Source organism: Aptenodytes patagonicus, chromosome 1 (genome assembly GCF_965638725.1).
Source record: "Aptenodytes patagonicus chromosome 1, bAptPat1.pri.cur, whole genome shotgun sequence".
Classification (NCBI taxonomy): domain Eukaryota; kingdom Metazoa; phylum Chordata; class Aves; order Sphenisciformes; family Spheniscidae; genus Aptenodytes; species Aptenodytes patagonicus.
This window is the reverse complement of record NC_134949.1, coordinates 221,620,560-221,636,364: the sequence shown is the minus strand read 5'-3', so window position 1 is coordinate 221,636,364 and position 15,805 is coordinate 221,620,560.

The window sequence follows — 15,805 nt, the reverse complement described above, 5'->3', positions numbered from 1 at the left end:
AGGTCAGGTTGGATGCGGCTTTGAGCAACCTCATCTAGTGGAAGGTGTCCCTGCCCACGGCAGGGGGGTTGGAACTAGATGATCTTTAAGGCCCCTTCCAACCCAAACCATTCTATGATTCTATGATTCTATGAGCACAACCCCCCTTCCACACCCTCCCTCTGCCACTTGGGAGGGAAGAAGTAGAAGGGTCAGGAATGAAGGAGTGAAGTCGAACCTGGGAAGAAAGGGTTGGGGGAATATGTTTTTAGTTTTGTCTTTTTTTCTCACCATCCTACTCTATTTTTAATTGGTAATAAATTAAATTAATCTTCCCCAAGTCAAATCAGTTTTGCCCATGACAGTAATTGCTGAGCAATCTCCCTGTCCTTATCCCAACCTATGAGCTTTTCCATCTTATTTTATCCTCCTATCACGTTGAGGAGGGGAAGTGAGAGAGTGGATTGGTGGGCACTTGGCAGCCAGCCAAGGTTAAGCCACCACAATATCCCACATAAAAGTAATATTAACTTTCTATTACATGATGCTCCCGGTTTTACAACAGGAATTCACTTTCTTTCTGCAAATCTTAAATCCCTGCTTTTCAGGATTTCAGTTCCCTGTAAAATAAAGAAGGACTTACAACTGAAAGATTTACCTCCCTGATGCAGTGGGAAAGATTGGAACCAATCTTGTCATTTTTTTTTTACATACTCTGTATAAAAGTAGATGTTTAAGGGAGAAAGTTTAAGGGAGAGTCAGAGATTCTGTAAAGCAGGAGCCAGATGTTAGTCAGAAAGTTACTTCAGAGGACAATGAAAAGGTGTCTTTAACTGATTGTTGGAGAGACCAAGTAAATGGAATTTCCTGTATTTCCATTTGTACTTACTGCCTCTTTCATTCCACTGACTACCCATGGAGCCTGGGTCCATCTTCTTTACTCTCTCTTCAGGTATTTATATACACTGATAAGATCTCCCCTGAGCCTTCTCCACGCTAAATAATCCCAGCTCACTCAGCCTCCTTTTGTATGGCAGCTGCTCCAATCCCTTAACCATCTTAGTGACGCTAATGATGTCAAATAACCAGATAACAGCTTCTGGCTATGTGCTGGACCAGACACAAGCCTATGTGCAGTCATGTCTCTGGTCCAACCTGTTCCTCTCAACAGCAGCAGTGGCAGCTCTGGAGTCAGTGCTGAGTACCTGAGGAGCTATTTGACTGTCTGCAGAAGTGGTTTTCTAGCTCCACTGGAAGAAAAACTGATCATTCTGGAAATGGTTTGTATGTTCAATAGTAATACAATGCTATTTGTCATGGTGGGTTGACCCTGGCTGGCTGGGGGTTGACTCCACCCAGTCACTTATTCTCTCTCCCCCAGGGGAATGGGGGAGAGAATGGGAAGGAGAAAGGCAATAAAAACTCATGGGTCGAGATAAAGACAGTTTAATAAGCAAAGAGGAAGAAGAAAGAGAGAAAAAACAAAGCAAGTGATACAAAGGTAATCGCTCACCATCTCCCACAAGTAAATCCATGCCCAGACAGTGTCCATGCAATGACTACCTACTCAAACACCACCACCTTTGCACTCTGTTTTTATTGCTGAGTATGACATTATATGGCACGGAATATCTCTTCGGTAAGTTTGGATCAACTATACTGGTTGCGTCCTCTCCCAGCTTCTTGAATACCCCAAACCTTCTCACTGCAGGAGCAGAGTGAGAAATAGAGAGGGCCTTGACACTATGCAACAGTTAAAACCCAGTACAGAGAGCCTCTGAACTTTGAACACAAGGGTCAAGATCCCATACCTAGGTGTTCAAGAAATGTTAATGTCTTTGGGAACTCACCTGGAGACCCTTTTCCCAGGGGGCTGAGTTTGCATAAACAAATTCTCAATGTTTTCTGGAAAAGAGTTCCCTTGAAGGTGCCTCAAATCTGATACCAGAATCTCTCTTTCCTTCCAAGTATCCTCAAAAAGAGCAATCCAAAATGACTAGCTGCTTTCAAAAATCTCATCCTTATTTCATCCCCTAGATTCTTAGCTATGCTGACAGACTCAGGAAAGCCTTCAAACACCTTTATATTAGAGTAAAATAATTAAATTTATTTTTAATTAAATTCTTCCTTAGCAGAGAATCATCAGAGGCTAATATCCCACATACATCTTACTGCCTCATGCTGCCATTCTGCACAAGATAAATTTCACCCATCAATGCAACTTTATCAATGACTCCTACTCTTAATAATCGCATCAGGACTTTACAGAATTAAACATATGAGCCAAAAAATAAGAGCATGAATGCCAGCTTGCCTGCAATACTGAGCATGATACAACACTGTGCTGTCTTTACAGAGGACTCAGAGGATCTTGATCATTAAAAGGCAATAATGGAAGGGTCTCCCAAAGAGCATATTTTGATACTCAAAGTATTATAAAACTCCTGAAAGATGATTAAGTTCGGCTAAGAGGGCCATAATCCAGGAATTCTCTTGCTAAATAACCAAGCTTGAGCATTCCATCAAGTCAAAGACCTTAGAAAGCTATATCCCTCCCTGGAGATATCTCTAATACTACAAACATGGGCACTATGAAAAGAAAAATGAAAAAAGTGTCCCACATAAGTAGCGTTCTGTGGAACCTCTCCAGTAGATCTGGCAGTGGTGCATGCTTATTTTGTCTTCCTAGGAGACTGTTTCACAGGTTATTATTCTTCAAGTGCGCCCATATCACACATGTCCGTTCCCCACTCACGTGTTCAGCCAGTGAGCTTCATTCTCTAATTTTCCTTTTACAGCCCTGCTCTCATTCACAAAGGAGTTGTTTGCATAATCTTCCTGGAACTGGCTACTACCTAGTAAGTAGCCCTTACTATTCAGTAAGATCAGCTACATGAAACCGTACTTCTTACCAGCTTCTAATAGTGAGGGAAACAACACACTGCAGATACAATTTTAGATATCTTTTTAATTTTTTCTTTTTTTGTTAAAATCTAAAATCCATACAGAAGTTTCACTAATGTGGGTTTTGACATACTCTGAGAAGCCCTGTCAATTTGGGGGATATTCTATTAATCACCTTTTTCAGCTGTGATAACAACAAATAAGGTGAGCCACCCCAGCGAAAAAGGGAGAACTTTATCCCCTTTTCCATTAGTTTTTCGGGGGAGCCCACTTCTCTGAAATCCAAATTTGATTCTAGTCAGGGTAAATCCTCAGATACCATTACAAAAATAGACTGTGAAGATAATGATAACAATTATTCCTTTTCATCAAAAGATGGCATATAGAGATGTTCTCCCTGCTGAAGCATTTAGGGAAGACTAACGACAAACAAATCAGCAGGTCATGTCTTTGCAGCATCTAGATGCTCTTTCTAGACAGAAGACTTCTAGATGCCCTCCCAAAGTTTTGTTCCAGATATATCATGACTAAACATTCAAGATGAGCTGAGATTTCATCACAGTGTAACCCAGACAATACTCACAGTTCCTCTACCAGGAAGCATTTTCATATCTTGCAGATAAATAACATTTTTAAAATTATTGTCAGGTTCAGAGTCTGTTTTTGAAAATATTTTTTTCATTCCATTGTATTCAAAAATGCACAGATGGGAGTAGGAATTTTGCTTGTACCTTTTCTAATCAAATAATATGCACACTTCTGACCTCTTCAGGTCACAGTTAATTTATTATCACGACGAATGCAGACAGCATTGCCTTCCTTCTACACACTCCTGAGATTTACCACATGAGGTATTTTTAAGTATAAATCCCTTAACATCTGCCTTAATTTAGTAGATAAGATCATTAACAGCCATTATATCTAATCAACATCTAATCCTTGTAGAAGGGATTCATTAGCAGGATGAAATGGGAGCAGAAGCCCACTAATGATAAATGTTTATTTTCTTTGAATAAATTTCCACCAGGGAAGAACTGGTAACACTTTAAAAAACTCTTCCAGAACAATGTTGGACTGCATATTGAAGGATCACCCTCAAGCAGTAGGTCATTAAGAATGCGATGTTTGCTTTTATTTCTGTAAACAGAAAACAGATTCTTTACAAAATGGAGAAAAGGGAGGAAAATTAAGAATGGTTAGGACAACATTTTGCTTGCAGTGTCATCTGGAGTACAGTACCCTTCCCTGAATGATGATGATATTATTGTGCTTCCAGAAGCTTTTCATTGTACGTGGAGATACAGGACCACATACCATAGCAACAACATTTCTGAGGTCTGTATGGGAAGAAGGGGAGAATGTGACTGTACAGCTATGAGATTTCTGTGTCCTTTAAAGTCACCAGGTACACTTTCTGAAGTGCCTGGCCTTGGGCTTCTACCTTTTCAAGTTAAATTACACAGGCCTCTGACTGTTATATTAGAATATGAGTCACAGTAACTATATATTAACGGTTTATATGTCAGGATGGAGTGATTTGGGGTCACTTGATGACTGAGGAGGAACACAGTGATAAGGCAAGCTTCTGCCTGCCAAGCCCCCAAATCTTTTTTTTTTTTAATTATTATTTTAGATTAGCTGAAAAAGGAGACAAAGCTTAAAACTAGTAGTCCTAATAAAGTCTCTAAATAATTCAATACTTGCTGGCTTATTTCAAGCTATTCTTCTCCTTCTCACCATTTTTTTTCCAGGCAAATGGTTACAACAATCATAAATTGCAAAGTAGCTCCAAATTATTTAAAAGGCTTTCACTGTAGCATAAGAATTTGTCTACTGTCCCGATTCTAATCTAAGGATGTTCAAGCATTTGTGTCTCATATATTGCACTTTTGTTTGCTTATACAAGTATGGAAATGACTCCTGCACTTTAGCCACTTGTATAAGCAACCTTCTGCCAAACCTCCATCCATCCTTTGGCTGAACAGAGAGGATCTGAATGTTAAACACATCTTGATCCTCAGAGAATCTATGTCTCAAAGATGCACTTAGAAACTACTGCCTTTCAATTTCTGGGGTTTGGTAAATTTTTGAATTCAAGTTACGTTGAATAAAACTCCTACACATCACTGAAGATAGGGTCTGGAATCTAGACCTAACTCTGACCATTTCTCCAAAAGTATCTGTGTCTCTGGGATACATAGCAAAGCTCTGACTCCCTCTTTTTAACCCCATCAATGCATTATTTCTGTGCTCTTGTAACAGCCTCAACAGAAAGTATGTCAAATTGACCCATCCTGGCCTGACTACAAGTCAGCAGTCTCTGGGGGTAAGTTATGAGCATCAACCATTTCAGTCTGGAAAGGACACACAGAATCCACAATTACCATTTCATAGCATGAGTGTCATTACCATTAAGCCAGTGTACAAAAGCCAGGCTCTGATTAGAAATTAGTGTAACTGTGATTGTTGTGTATTGTTCTGAATTTAGAACTCAGTATTTTGATGTGCTCAAAGCAGGCTTACCAGAACAGGACTTTCAGACAACTTGTGTGAAGGTACAACTAGTCTGAGAAACTAAATGGTCCAGGATAGTAAATAGGTGCCTCATCTTACAGCTCAGCAGCAAGAGATGTCTCTGGACATGTGCGGGACTGGAGAATGGAATGCTGGCCAGCATCAGGCTCCTCTAATGAATCAATCCTAAGCTTATGTGGCCATTGATGACTGAACATGCCCAACCCAAGTTCATCAAAGTGGTTTAACCTTGAGAAATAATAGCATTAAATTACTTCTAGAAAAACAGTTAATTGACACTTAGCCCACAAAACTTCTACACTTCAGATCAACATGACCTCCAGACTGTGGCACTGGTGTACTGCACCTACACTGTACCAGGTAGGATAGCTGGTTACGTTTTGAATTCAAGGGCAGTCCTACCATCTGGGGTCTATATTTTCTCATGAAAGCAGACTGCTCTAGCTTAAAAGTTCAGGATACCTACAAATTCCATCTGTCTTCATTGCAGGTTATTTCAAAACAAGATTTCTGATCACCTTCCTGCCTGGACTTGTCAACACAAGGCCTTATGGGGCTGCTGGATGCTTACGGCAAATTGAGGCACTCTGTATTGACCACAGTCAACTGATCTTCCTAGGAAGAAAAGAAAAGAAGAAGAAAAGGTTCTTTTATGAATAGACAAAGAATATAAGTGTTTATGTTGGCCTAAAAATGGTCTTGGTGACACTCTGAACAGCACTGTAGACACCACCTTTGGCTCATCTCCTGCTCAGATTTGTTCATTTACACAGAAGTGGTGTTCTGAGTTTTGACCTATTTCTTTTCACCTCAGGGATTTTCAGACTTCATCAAAAGTAAATTAATCTGAATTTTTTGAAAACACTTCATAATTCTGTCATGAAATCTAAAATGGAGGCCTATTTAATATTTGCCCTTTATATTTGTCCTTTCACATCATGTTAATCTTCCCATACCCCTCATTTTGCATACTTATCTCTATCTTTTTGTTTTGTTTTGTTGTTGAAATCTAAAATCCATACAGAAGTTTCACTAATGTGGGGTTTGACATACTCTGAGAAGCCCTGTCTATTTGGGGGATATTTTATTAATCTCTTTTTTCAGCTGTGATAACACTCAACAAACAAGATGAGCAGCCCCAGAGATAATTTTTACAGTGATATATGCAGCTACGGATAGGACTTAACACCAAGGTCAGGAAAATTCACACAATCTGTTCAAAAACATAATGTTGCAAAACTGAACTCATAAATGGACTTTGAGAAAAAAAGTGAACAGACATGAATAGTGAGAAGTGCATGCTCATTTGGCACTAAACATGTATTCAATATTGACCCCTATGCAGGAAAACCCTTCTCAAGACATGAGATGAGATTCCATCAAATTGTTCCATTTGGGATTTAGTGTCTTTCTTTTCCCCAAGCTAGCAGTATTTCTTTATCCACATGGATCCCTGAAAGCTGCCTTTAAAGCTGGTCACTAAAGGGCTATCTAGATCTTTGCCACTCTTCAGAAAGCAAAATCTAAATGCTGATGCACTAGGAAGCCCCTGCTCAGCTCAAGGAAGGGAGGAACGGGAAGCACAGGAAAGCGCCATGGGCGGTGAGCCAGCAAGGATCACTCCCTCCACCCCAGGGTGAAGGATCGTGAAGCACAGGGTTTGGATAAACAGTAAGCAATGTTTTCTTGAACATTATACCATTGACTGTGTAAGTGAGCATCAGATCATCAAAACACCTACTCTCTCTCATATTTAGTTTGTTAGCGGAACAGTCCCGTAATTAATTACACACTACTTTCCCAGCAAAAAGCCTTACCTAGGGAGAATGGATGAGGAGAGTCCTTCACCACAATCATTACCCAGTATTTTTAAAAAGCTCAGATTAACTCCAATACAGTCATATTTCTAGGATAAGAAAGGCCAGATTTTCAAGAAAGATGTGATTTAAATACATGTGTTGAAATTCCTGCTGGGTTAGATGATGCAGGTTGCCACTCATCACAAAGGAGGCAGCACCTACTGCCTCCTACTTGAGGTGGCTAACTACTATTGCAACACCTGACAATTGGGTGTCTAACTCAGGCAGAACAATTAAAAAAGCCTAGACTAGGATTCATTAAAAAGATATTTTGATATCTAAGTGCATTTCTAGTAATTCAGCCTAATCCCTTTACTCCCATGCATCCCACAAGACTTTATTAAAGAACTGTATGCCTCTCAAGAAAGTACCTAAGCTAGATGCTCACCTTCCACAGTCCACAGACTGCACAGGGATCAACATACACATATGTATGTTGATAGTTCTGCATACAAAATGGCTAGGAGCCCGAAGCCAGCAGGGGGAAGCAATGAGCTCTTGGGTTATTCTGAATAAGTCCCTGTCTGTTGTGACTCAGTATATCACATCTTCTTTGCAAGACACAAAATAAGTGGAGAGCACAAGGGTGCTTCAGGCTGTTCTAATGGTTTAATTCAACACATCAAGATTTCACAACTTAATCACGTGAGAAGAGATAGAGGCAAATCCAACTTATATTGAAGATGGTGTCTGAAATCCAGAGTGTACCAGTATCAAGAGCAAAAACCTTTAGTCCTCATCGGAGCAGGATTTCACTTTGGATGAAATCCATTCCTTGACTTGACTAAGCAATGGATAGCACAATGTCCTGGTTTTGGTTGGCTTAAAGTAAATTTTCTTCCTAGTAGCTGGTACAGTGCTGTGTTTTGGACTTAGTAGGAGAATAATGTTGATAACTCACCGACGTTTTAGTTGTTGCTAAGTCGTGCTTACACTAGCCAAGGACTTTTCACCTTCCCATGCTTTAATGACTAGGAAGGCTGGAGGTGCTCAAGAAGCTGGGAGGGGGCACAGCCAGGACAGCTGACCCCAACTGACCAAAGAGACATTCCATACCATGTGATGTCATGCTCAGTATATTAACTGGGGGGTGTTGGCCGGGGTGTGGCAACCTCTGCTCAGGAACTGGCTGGGTGGTGAGCAATCGGACAGTGGGTGGTGAGCAATTGCATTGTGCATCATTTATTTTGTATATTCTTTTATCATGATCATGATCATCATCATTATTATTATTTTCCCTTCCTTTTCTGTCCTATTCAACTGTCTTTATCTCAACCCAAGAATTTTGCTCTCTTTTTCCTGATTCTCTCCCCCATCCCACTGTGGGGGGTGAGGAGTGAACGAACGGCTGTGTGGTGTTTACCTGCCTGCCGGGTTAAACCACAACACACACTTGCAGCTGGTCATCAGCTTCACTTCTCCTGTGCACTACATCCTAGGATAGCTGGATGCTGGTACACATACTGTTCAGAGTGTAAAACACAGCAGAGACATCTATACTGACAACAGGGTACAGCCACACTAGAGCAAAGCCAGCGGGGAAACCACGTGGTGTGATTTCTACAAACAGCTATGGGAAACAGTACATTTCAAGGAAGTGCTAAAAACAGGCTGTGAAGTTAGGAAAAATAAGCAGCAAGTCAGCATCATTTTGAGTATATTGAGAGCTGCAGTCCTCACTTTCAAGGAGCTTCCTCCCACTCACCTGTTTTATTTCATTCGTGTTACATGGACAACAGGTTAATCCACCGTATTGCTTTTCCACCTACTTTGCTGTTACTGCTAAATCAATTTGTGTCAGTGAGGTTTGTTTCACTCACATGCTTACAGGTGCTTACTTATACTTGGGACTTGTGCTTTTTGTTGTTATTGTTGGTTTTGCCCTGAACAAGTTATTTTCGTTGCTGAAGCAATGCACTGCTATAGAGAGTGCTAAAACCCAGAATGCAGATAAAGGAAGAAGTACATTGCATACTAAAATTCAAGCTTTAACAAGTTTTACTGCTCATGCCTCTTGTTTTCAGGGGGAAGGGTGGAGGAGGGAGGTTAAATTTAAGCAAAAGCACTATTTTCTGCATATAAACCCCACAGGACCAAATTCTGTCACCTTTATTCTTCTGGAGCAAGTCTGGTCAAGTACACAGGGTTCACCAAAGGAGAGTTAGGTTATGCCTTTAGGCACAGCCCTGAGGAAAGAGTGCAAACAAGGGATCCAAAGGCTAAGAAATGCTCTGAGAAGGTTAATTATTTCTTTCACTCCCTCACTTATTTCCTTCATTATTTTTACTTTGGAATTACAGGGGGTAGAATACAACAGGCATATATCTCCACTGCAGAAAGTGGATGAGCTGGAGTTGGAGGAAGTCAAGTGCTGATTTTTACTTCTGGTGTGGTGGGTTGACCTTCGCTGACTGCCAGACCCCCACCTAGCCGCTTTCTCACTCTGCTCCTCAACAGGACAGCAGGAGATAATAGGATGGAAAAGTTCATGGGTCAAAATAAAGACAGGGAGATTATTTACCAGTTACTGTCACGGGCAAAACAGGGTCAAATTGGGGAAGATTAAATGAATTTATTGCTAGTTAAAAATAGAGTAGGATGGTGACAAAAAAAGACAAAACTAAAAACACCTTCCTGCCATCCCCACTTCTTCCCAGGCTCAAGTTCACTCAATCTTCTACTTCTCCCTCCCCAAGTGGCACAGAGAGCATGGGGAATGGGTGTTGCAGTCATTTCATGATGCTTCACCTCTGCTGCTCCTCCCGCATCACACTGTTCCCTTGCCCCAGCCCGGAGTCCCTCCCACGGGATACAGTCCTTCTCAAACTTCTCCCACATGGGTCCTTCCTACTGACTGCAGTTTGTCATGAACTGCTCCAGCAGGGGTCCTTTCCACAGGGCGCAGTCTCCTTCAGGAATGGACTGCTCTAGCGTGGGTCCCCCATGGGTCGCAGTTCCTGCTAGGAAACCTGCTCCTTTCCATGAGCTGCAGCTTCTTTCAGGCATACCCACCTGACCCAGCATTGGGTCTTCCGCAGGCTGCAGTGTGGGTATCTGCTTCACTGTAGTCCTCCATGGGGTGCAGGGGAACAACTGAAGGGGAATCTCTGCTTTGGTGCGTGGAGTGTGGAGCACCTCCTCCTCTTCCTCTTCACTGACCTTGGTTTCTGCAGGGCTGTTTCTCTCACATTTTTTTCTCACTCCTTTCTCTCATAGCTGCTGCACAGTGTTTTCTACCCTTTCTTCAATATGTTTTCACAGAAGTGCCACCAGCTTGGCTGATGGGCTCAGCTTTGGGCAGTGGTGGGTCCATCTTGGAGCTGGCTGAAACTGGCTGTGTCCAACACGGGGGCAACCCCATGAGTGACCTTCTCATAGAGGTCACTCTGCAGTCCCTCCCACTACCAAAACCTTGCCACATAAGCCCAATACATCTGGTTAAACAAACTGACTTGGATATGAGAAGTGTATTGAAAAAAAAGAAGTCTGTCTGCTTCTAAACAAGAGAGGGGAGTGACAGCAGGAACAGAGTGACCTGTGAAGGGTCTGTTTTAGTTGGCAAATATAGTTTAGTACTCTGAGTCAGATCTGTGATTGCACATTTTAAACAGTGCAAGGAGTGAGCTGAATCTGACTTGCTCTTGCCTTGCACTCATGAAAGCAGCTGTACCAAGAGGATGAGTGGCCCCAGCACGCATTTGGCCTGGCCAGCTAGCAGTCTGCCAAGCAATTCCTGCCCACAGCTGGGGAGTTAGCCTGGGCCAAGACCCATTCCCAACCGACAGTTTAACTGGGAAGAGTTTTGGAGGGAAAGAGTGTTTAATAGTATAAATAAACCACGTCATGCCAGCTGGGCTTAGCTCCAGAGACAAGTCCTGGGCAAATATAATTTATTCATATAAAACATAGCTAGTGAGAATGCATGAAAGAGGATAATGAATGAGCACATCTCTTGGCTGGCGGGCTATTCACATGCATTTCATCAACTAAGATTATCATACTTCATCCGCCACTTTTTTCTTCTACAAAGAACAAGAAACATGGAAACATGTGCTTCCTACATTCAACTTGTAAGATTGCTTGAGGAATCAAGGCTTTGCATTTGTTGTATATCCCTGGCTGCTCTTAAACATGTGTTGGAAAGCCAGAGCTGAGACTGGATACCTGTGTCATATGTCATCACACTTAGCACTACTAGCATTGGTGTAACTAGAAGACTCAGCTGAGACCATTGTAGAACTCAAGGTTTGGGAGCCGTCTTCCCCGCACACAGCTTGCAGAAAAATGATAGGCTTGGGACTGTCGGGAAGTGGCAGCACTGGCTAAGAAACATCTCTGATGTTGAACAGCTGCAAGTAGGCCACCTGGGACTAGAATAATCAGCATTTTTTTTCTACAGGGCCTGGTGTGCTTAGCATACCTGAAATGTGCACACCAGCTCAATCCAAGAAAGATTCATTTGCAGCCTTGACATTACAGAATTTAACACTTTTTGGACAGGAGTAAATTCATTCTGCAGTAGAGTTTGCTTTCACCAGGATTTATAGGAATCCATGCTTAATTACTGCAGTACTGGCAGTCCTCCAGCTCACATCCCACAGTCCTGCTTCCTACCTGCAGAGATCCACATTGCTATTAATGTCTATGTATGCACAAATATACAAAAAGAACCAGGTAGCATACTCTGATGTGCAGGTCAACTGTTTCAGCACACCTTGCACCAAAACAGATAAACCTCGTTACATTCCCAGCACAGAAACCCAAAACCCAAACCCACTATTGAAGTGGACCACAGCCCATGCTGACCCCCTCACTGTGCCTGAGCGCTGCTTGAGAGTGCTGACCCTCACCAAAGCCATGCCAAGCTAACAGGCCATATGGATGTCATGCAAACCTTGTGCCCTGGCTATGTTACTATATTAATATAGATGTAACCTTTTAATGCTTCATTGCTCCAGACATTTGATGACACATTAACTCTATTCACATACTGGCTTTCCAACCTTTCAGATTAAAATATACATATACTTTTTTGCCTCAGCCTTCACCGGCAAGTGCTTGAGCCTCACTGCCCAAGCCGCAGAAGACAAAGGCAGGCACTGGGAGAAGGAAGAGACGCCCACTGTGGGAGAACATCAGGTTCCAGACCATCTAAGGCACCTGAAGGTGCACAAGTCCATGGGACCCAATGAGATCCATCCGCGGGTCCTGAAGGAACTGGCGGATGAAGTTGCTAAGCCAATATCCATCATATTTGAGAAGTTGTGGCAGTCCAGTGAAGTTCCCACTGACTGGAAAAGGGGAAACATAACCCCCACTTTTAAAAAGGGAAAAAAGGAAGACCCGGGGAACTACAGGCCAGTCAGTCTCAAGTCTGTGCCTGGGAAGATCATGGAACAGATCCTCCTGGAAGCTATGCTAAGGCACATGGAGGACAGGGAGGTGATTCGAGACAGCCAGCATGGCTTCACCAAGGGCAAGTCCTGCCTGACTAACCTCGTGGCCTTCTGTGATGGAGTGACTACAGCAGTGGACATGGGAAGGGCTACAGATGTCGTCTACCTGGACCTCTGTAAGGCGTTTGACACGGTCCCCCACAACATCCTTCTCTCTCAACTGGAGAGGTATGGATACGATGGGTGGACCGTCTGGTGGGTGAGGAATTGGTTAGATGGTTGCATCCAGAGGGTAGTGGTCAACAGCTCAATGTCCAGATGGAGGTTGATGACGAGTGGCATCCCGCAGGGTCCGTATTGGGACCGGTACTGTTCAATATCTTCATCAATGACATAGACAGTGGGATCGAGTGCACCCTCAGCAAGTTTTCAGATGACACCAAGCTGAGTGGTGCGGTCGCCACGCCAGAGGGACGGGATGCCATCCAGAGGGACCTGGACAAGCTGGAGAAGTGGGCCCGTGTGAACCTCATAAGGTTTAACAAGGCCAAGGGCAAGGTCCTGCACCTGGCTCGGGGCAACCCCCAGTATCAATACAGGCTGGGGGATGAAGGGATGGAGAGCAGCCCTGCCGAGAAGGACTTGGGGGTCCTGGTGGATGAAAAGCTGGACATGAGCCAGCAATGTGCACTCGCAGCCCAGAAGGCCAAGCGTATCCTGGGCTGCATCCAAAGCAGCGTGGGCAGCAGGTCGAGGGAGGGGATTCTGCCCCTCTGCTCTGCTCTGGGGAGACCCCCCCTGGAGTACTGCTTCCAGCTCTGGAGCCCTCAACACAAGAAAGACACGGAGCTGCTGGAGCGGGTCCAGAAGAAGGCCATGAAAATGATCAGGGGGATGGAAGCCCTCTGCTATGAAGAAAGTCTGAGAGAGTTGGGGTTGTTCAGCCTAGAGAAGAGAAGGCTTTGGAGAGACCTTATTGCAGCCTAATTGCCCAGGTGGCCAATAAGGCCAATGGCATTCTGGCCTGTATCAGAAAGAGTGTGACCAGCAGGAGTAGGGATGTGATTGTGCCCCTGTACTCGGCACTGGTGAGGCTGCACCTCAAATACTGTGTTCAGTTTTGGGCCCCTCACTCCAAGAAGGACGTTGAGGTGTTAGAGCATGTCCAGAGAAGGGCAATGAAGCTGGTGAAGGGTCTGGAGAACAAGTTTTATGAGGAGCAGCGGGGGGAACTGGGGTTGTTTAGCCTGGAGAAAAGGAGGCTGAGGGGAGACTTCATCGCTCTCTACAACTACCTGAAGGGAGGTTGTAGCGAGGTGGGTGTCGGTCTCTTCTCCCAAGTAACAAGCGATAGGACGAGAGGAAATGGCCTCAAGTTGCGCCAGGGGAGGTTTAGACTGGACGTGAGGAAAAATTTCTTTACTGAAAGAGTGGAGAAACATTGGACCAGGCTGCCCAGGAAAGTGGTGGAGTCCCCATCCCTGGAAGTATTTAAAAGACTTGTAGATGAGGAGCTTATGGACATGGTTTAGTGGGCATGGTGGTGTTGGGTTGACGGTTGGACTCGATGATCTTAGAGGTCTTTTTCAACCTTAATGATTCTATGATTCTATCAGTACTTCAAGGGGGCTTATAAAAAAGATGGCGGAAAAGTTTTTAGCAGGGCCTGTTGCAACAGGACAAGGGGGAATGGCTTTAAACTAAAGGGGGGTAGATTTAGACTAGGTAGAAGGAAGACATTTTGTACGCTGAGGGTGGTGAGACACTGGCCCAGGTTGCCCAGAGAGGTGGTGGATGCCCCATCCCTGGAAACATTCCAGGTGAGGTTGGAGGGGGCTCTGAGCAACCTGCTCTAGTTGAAGATGTCCCTGCCCACGGCAGGGGGTTGGACTAGATGACCTTTAGAGGTCCCTTCCAACCCAAACTGTTCTATGATTCTATGATTCTATATATGTATGCACACATATACTTTAATGTGTATGGTTTAACCTCCCTCCCTCTCTTCCTCAAGTTATTGAATTCTTAAAAAGAGTCAGAACACATTTCCCTCATTACAAGGTACATGTAAGTGATAACTATACCTGTCAGAAGGGCACACCACTTCTCAATGCCACCACTTTCTTCATGCCAGTGGCTGATTCCCATTGTACTTACACTGCCTACCACCAGCCAATTGTCAATGACATTTTCAAGTTCCATGAATAATCAAGAAGGAATTCTCAGAATTTATATGTTTCATCTTATATTACCTCTAGATTTTGGAAACATCCTGAATATACTGCTTAATGGAGAACAGTGCATCCGTGGCTTTCTGTAAACGCTGCAATCAGACAAACATATCTATGAAGATAATGACAATGGCAACGGTGTAGTTGAGAGTAAACCAGTACACCCATTTATAATTTGGGCAATATAGAGTTTATTCACACATAACTTACACCAGACCAGAAATTAATCATACCATAAAATGTTTATCTACTTTTCCTACTTTTTCTTAAAATTACTGTACAGCGATTAACAAAGAAAGCACCAAGTTTTATAATAAAGCAGGGTGGGCATTTTTCAGTTTGCTGCAATAACATCGGGGACAAAATTATGTAGAGGACTTGCATTGCATCTCTTAGAAGCATGACATAGCATGTGCCAGGCAACCCCCGTTCCCAAAGGGCTGCATTCCTCCATATGCATGGCCCTGCTGAGTACCAGACCTCAGCCGCAGCATTGCTCAGTAGTTTCTCTCCCATTTGAAGACCCTACACATCAGAAGCAAATGAGCAGTAGATTGCAGCTCTGTATAACCCATGAGCCACTGAGAAACACCATGGCCTGTGCATCAAAGCCGTAGAGAAAGAGTACAGTGCGTATCAGTGGTACAAAAGATATGAGCTGATCAGCCTGAAGTGGAGTGATCTGGTAAAGAAGGCAGGATGGTTGGAAGATCTGCATACATACCCCAAAACTACACTGATACAGGCAGCGCTCACACTGTAGAGAGAACCATCATCCATTACCCATAAGCAAAAAAAATTAGTATCATGCTGGAAGGAAACTACCTACTGATAACCATGATTTCTAAGGAAGCCTTTCTGAATTACAACCCTTATGTGATTTATATAGACCTAAGTTGTTCCT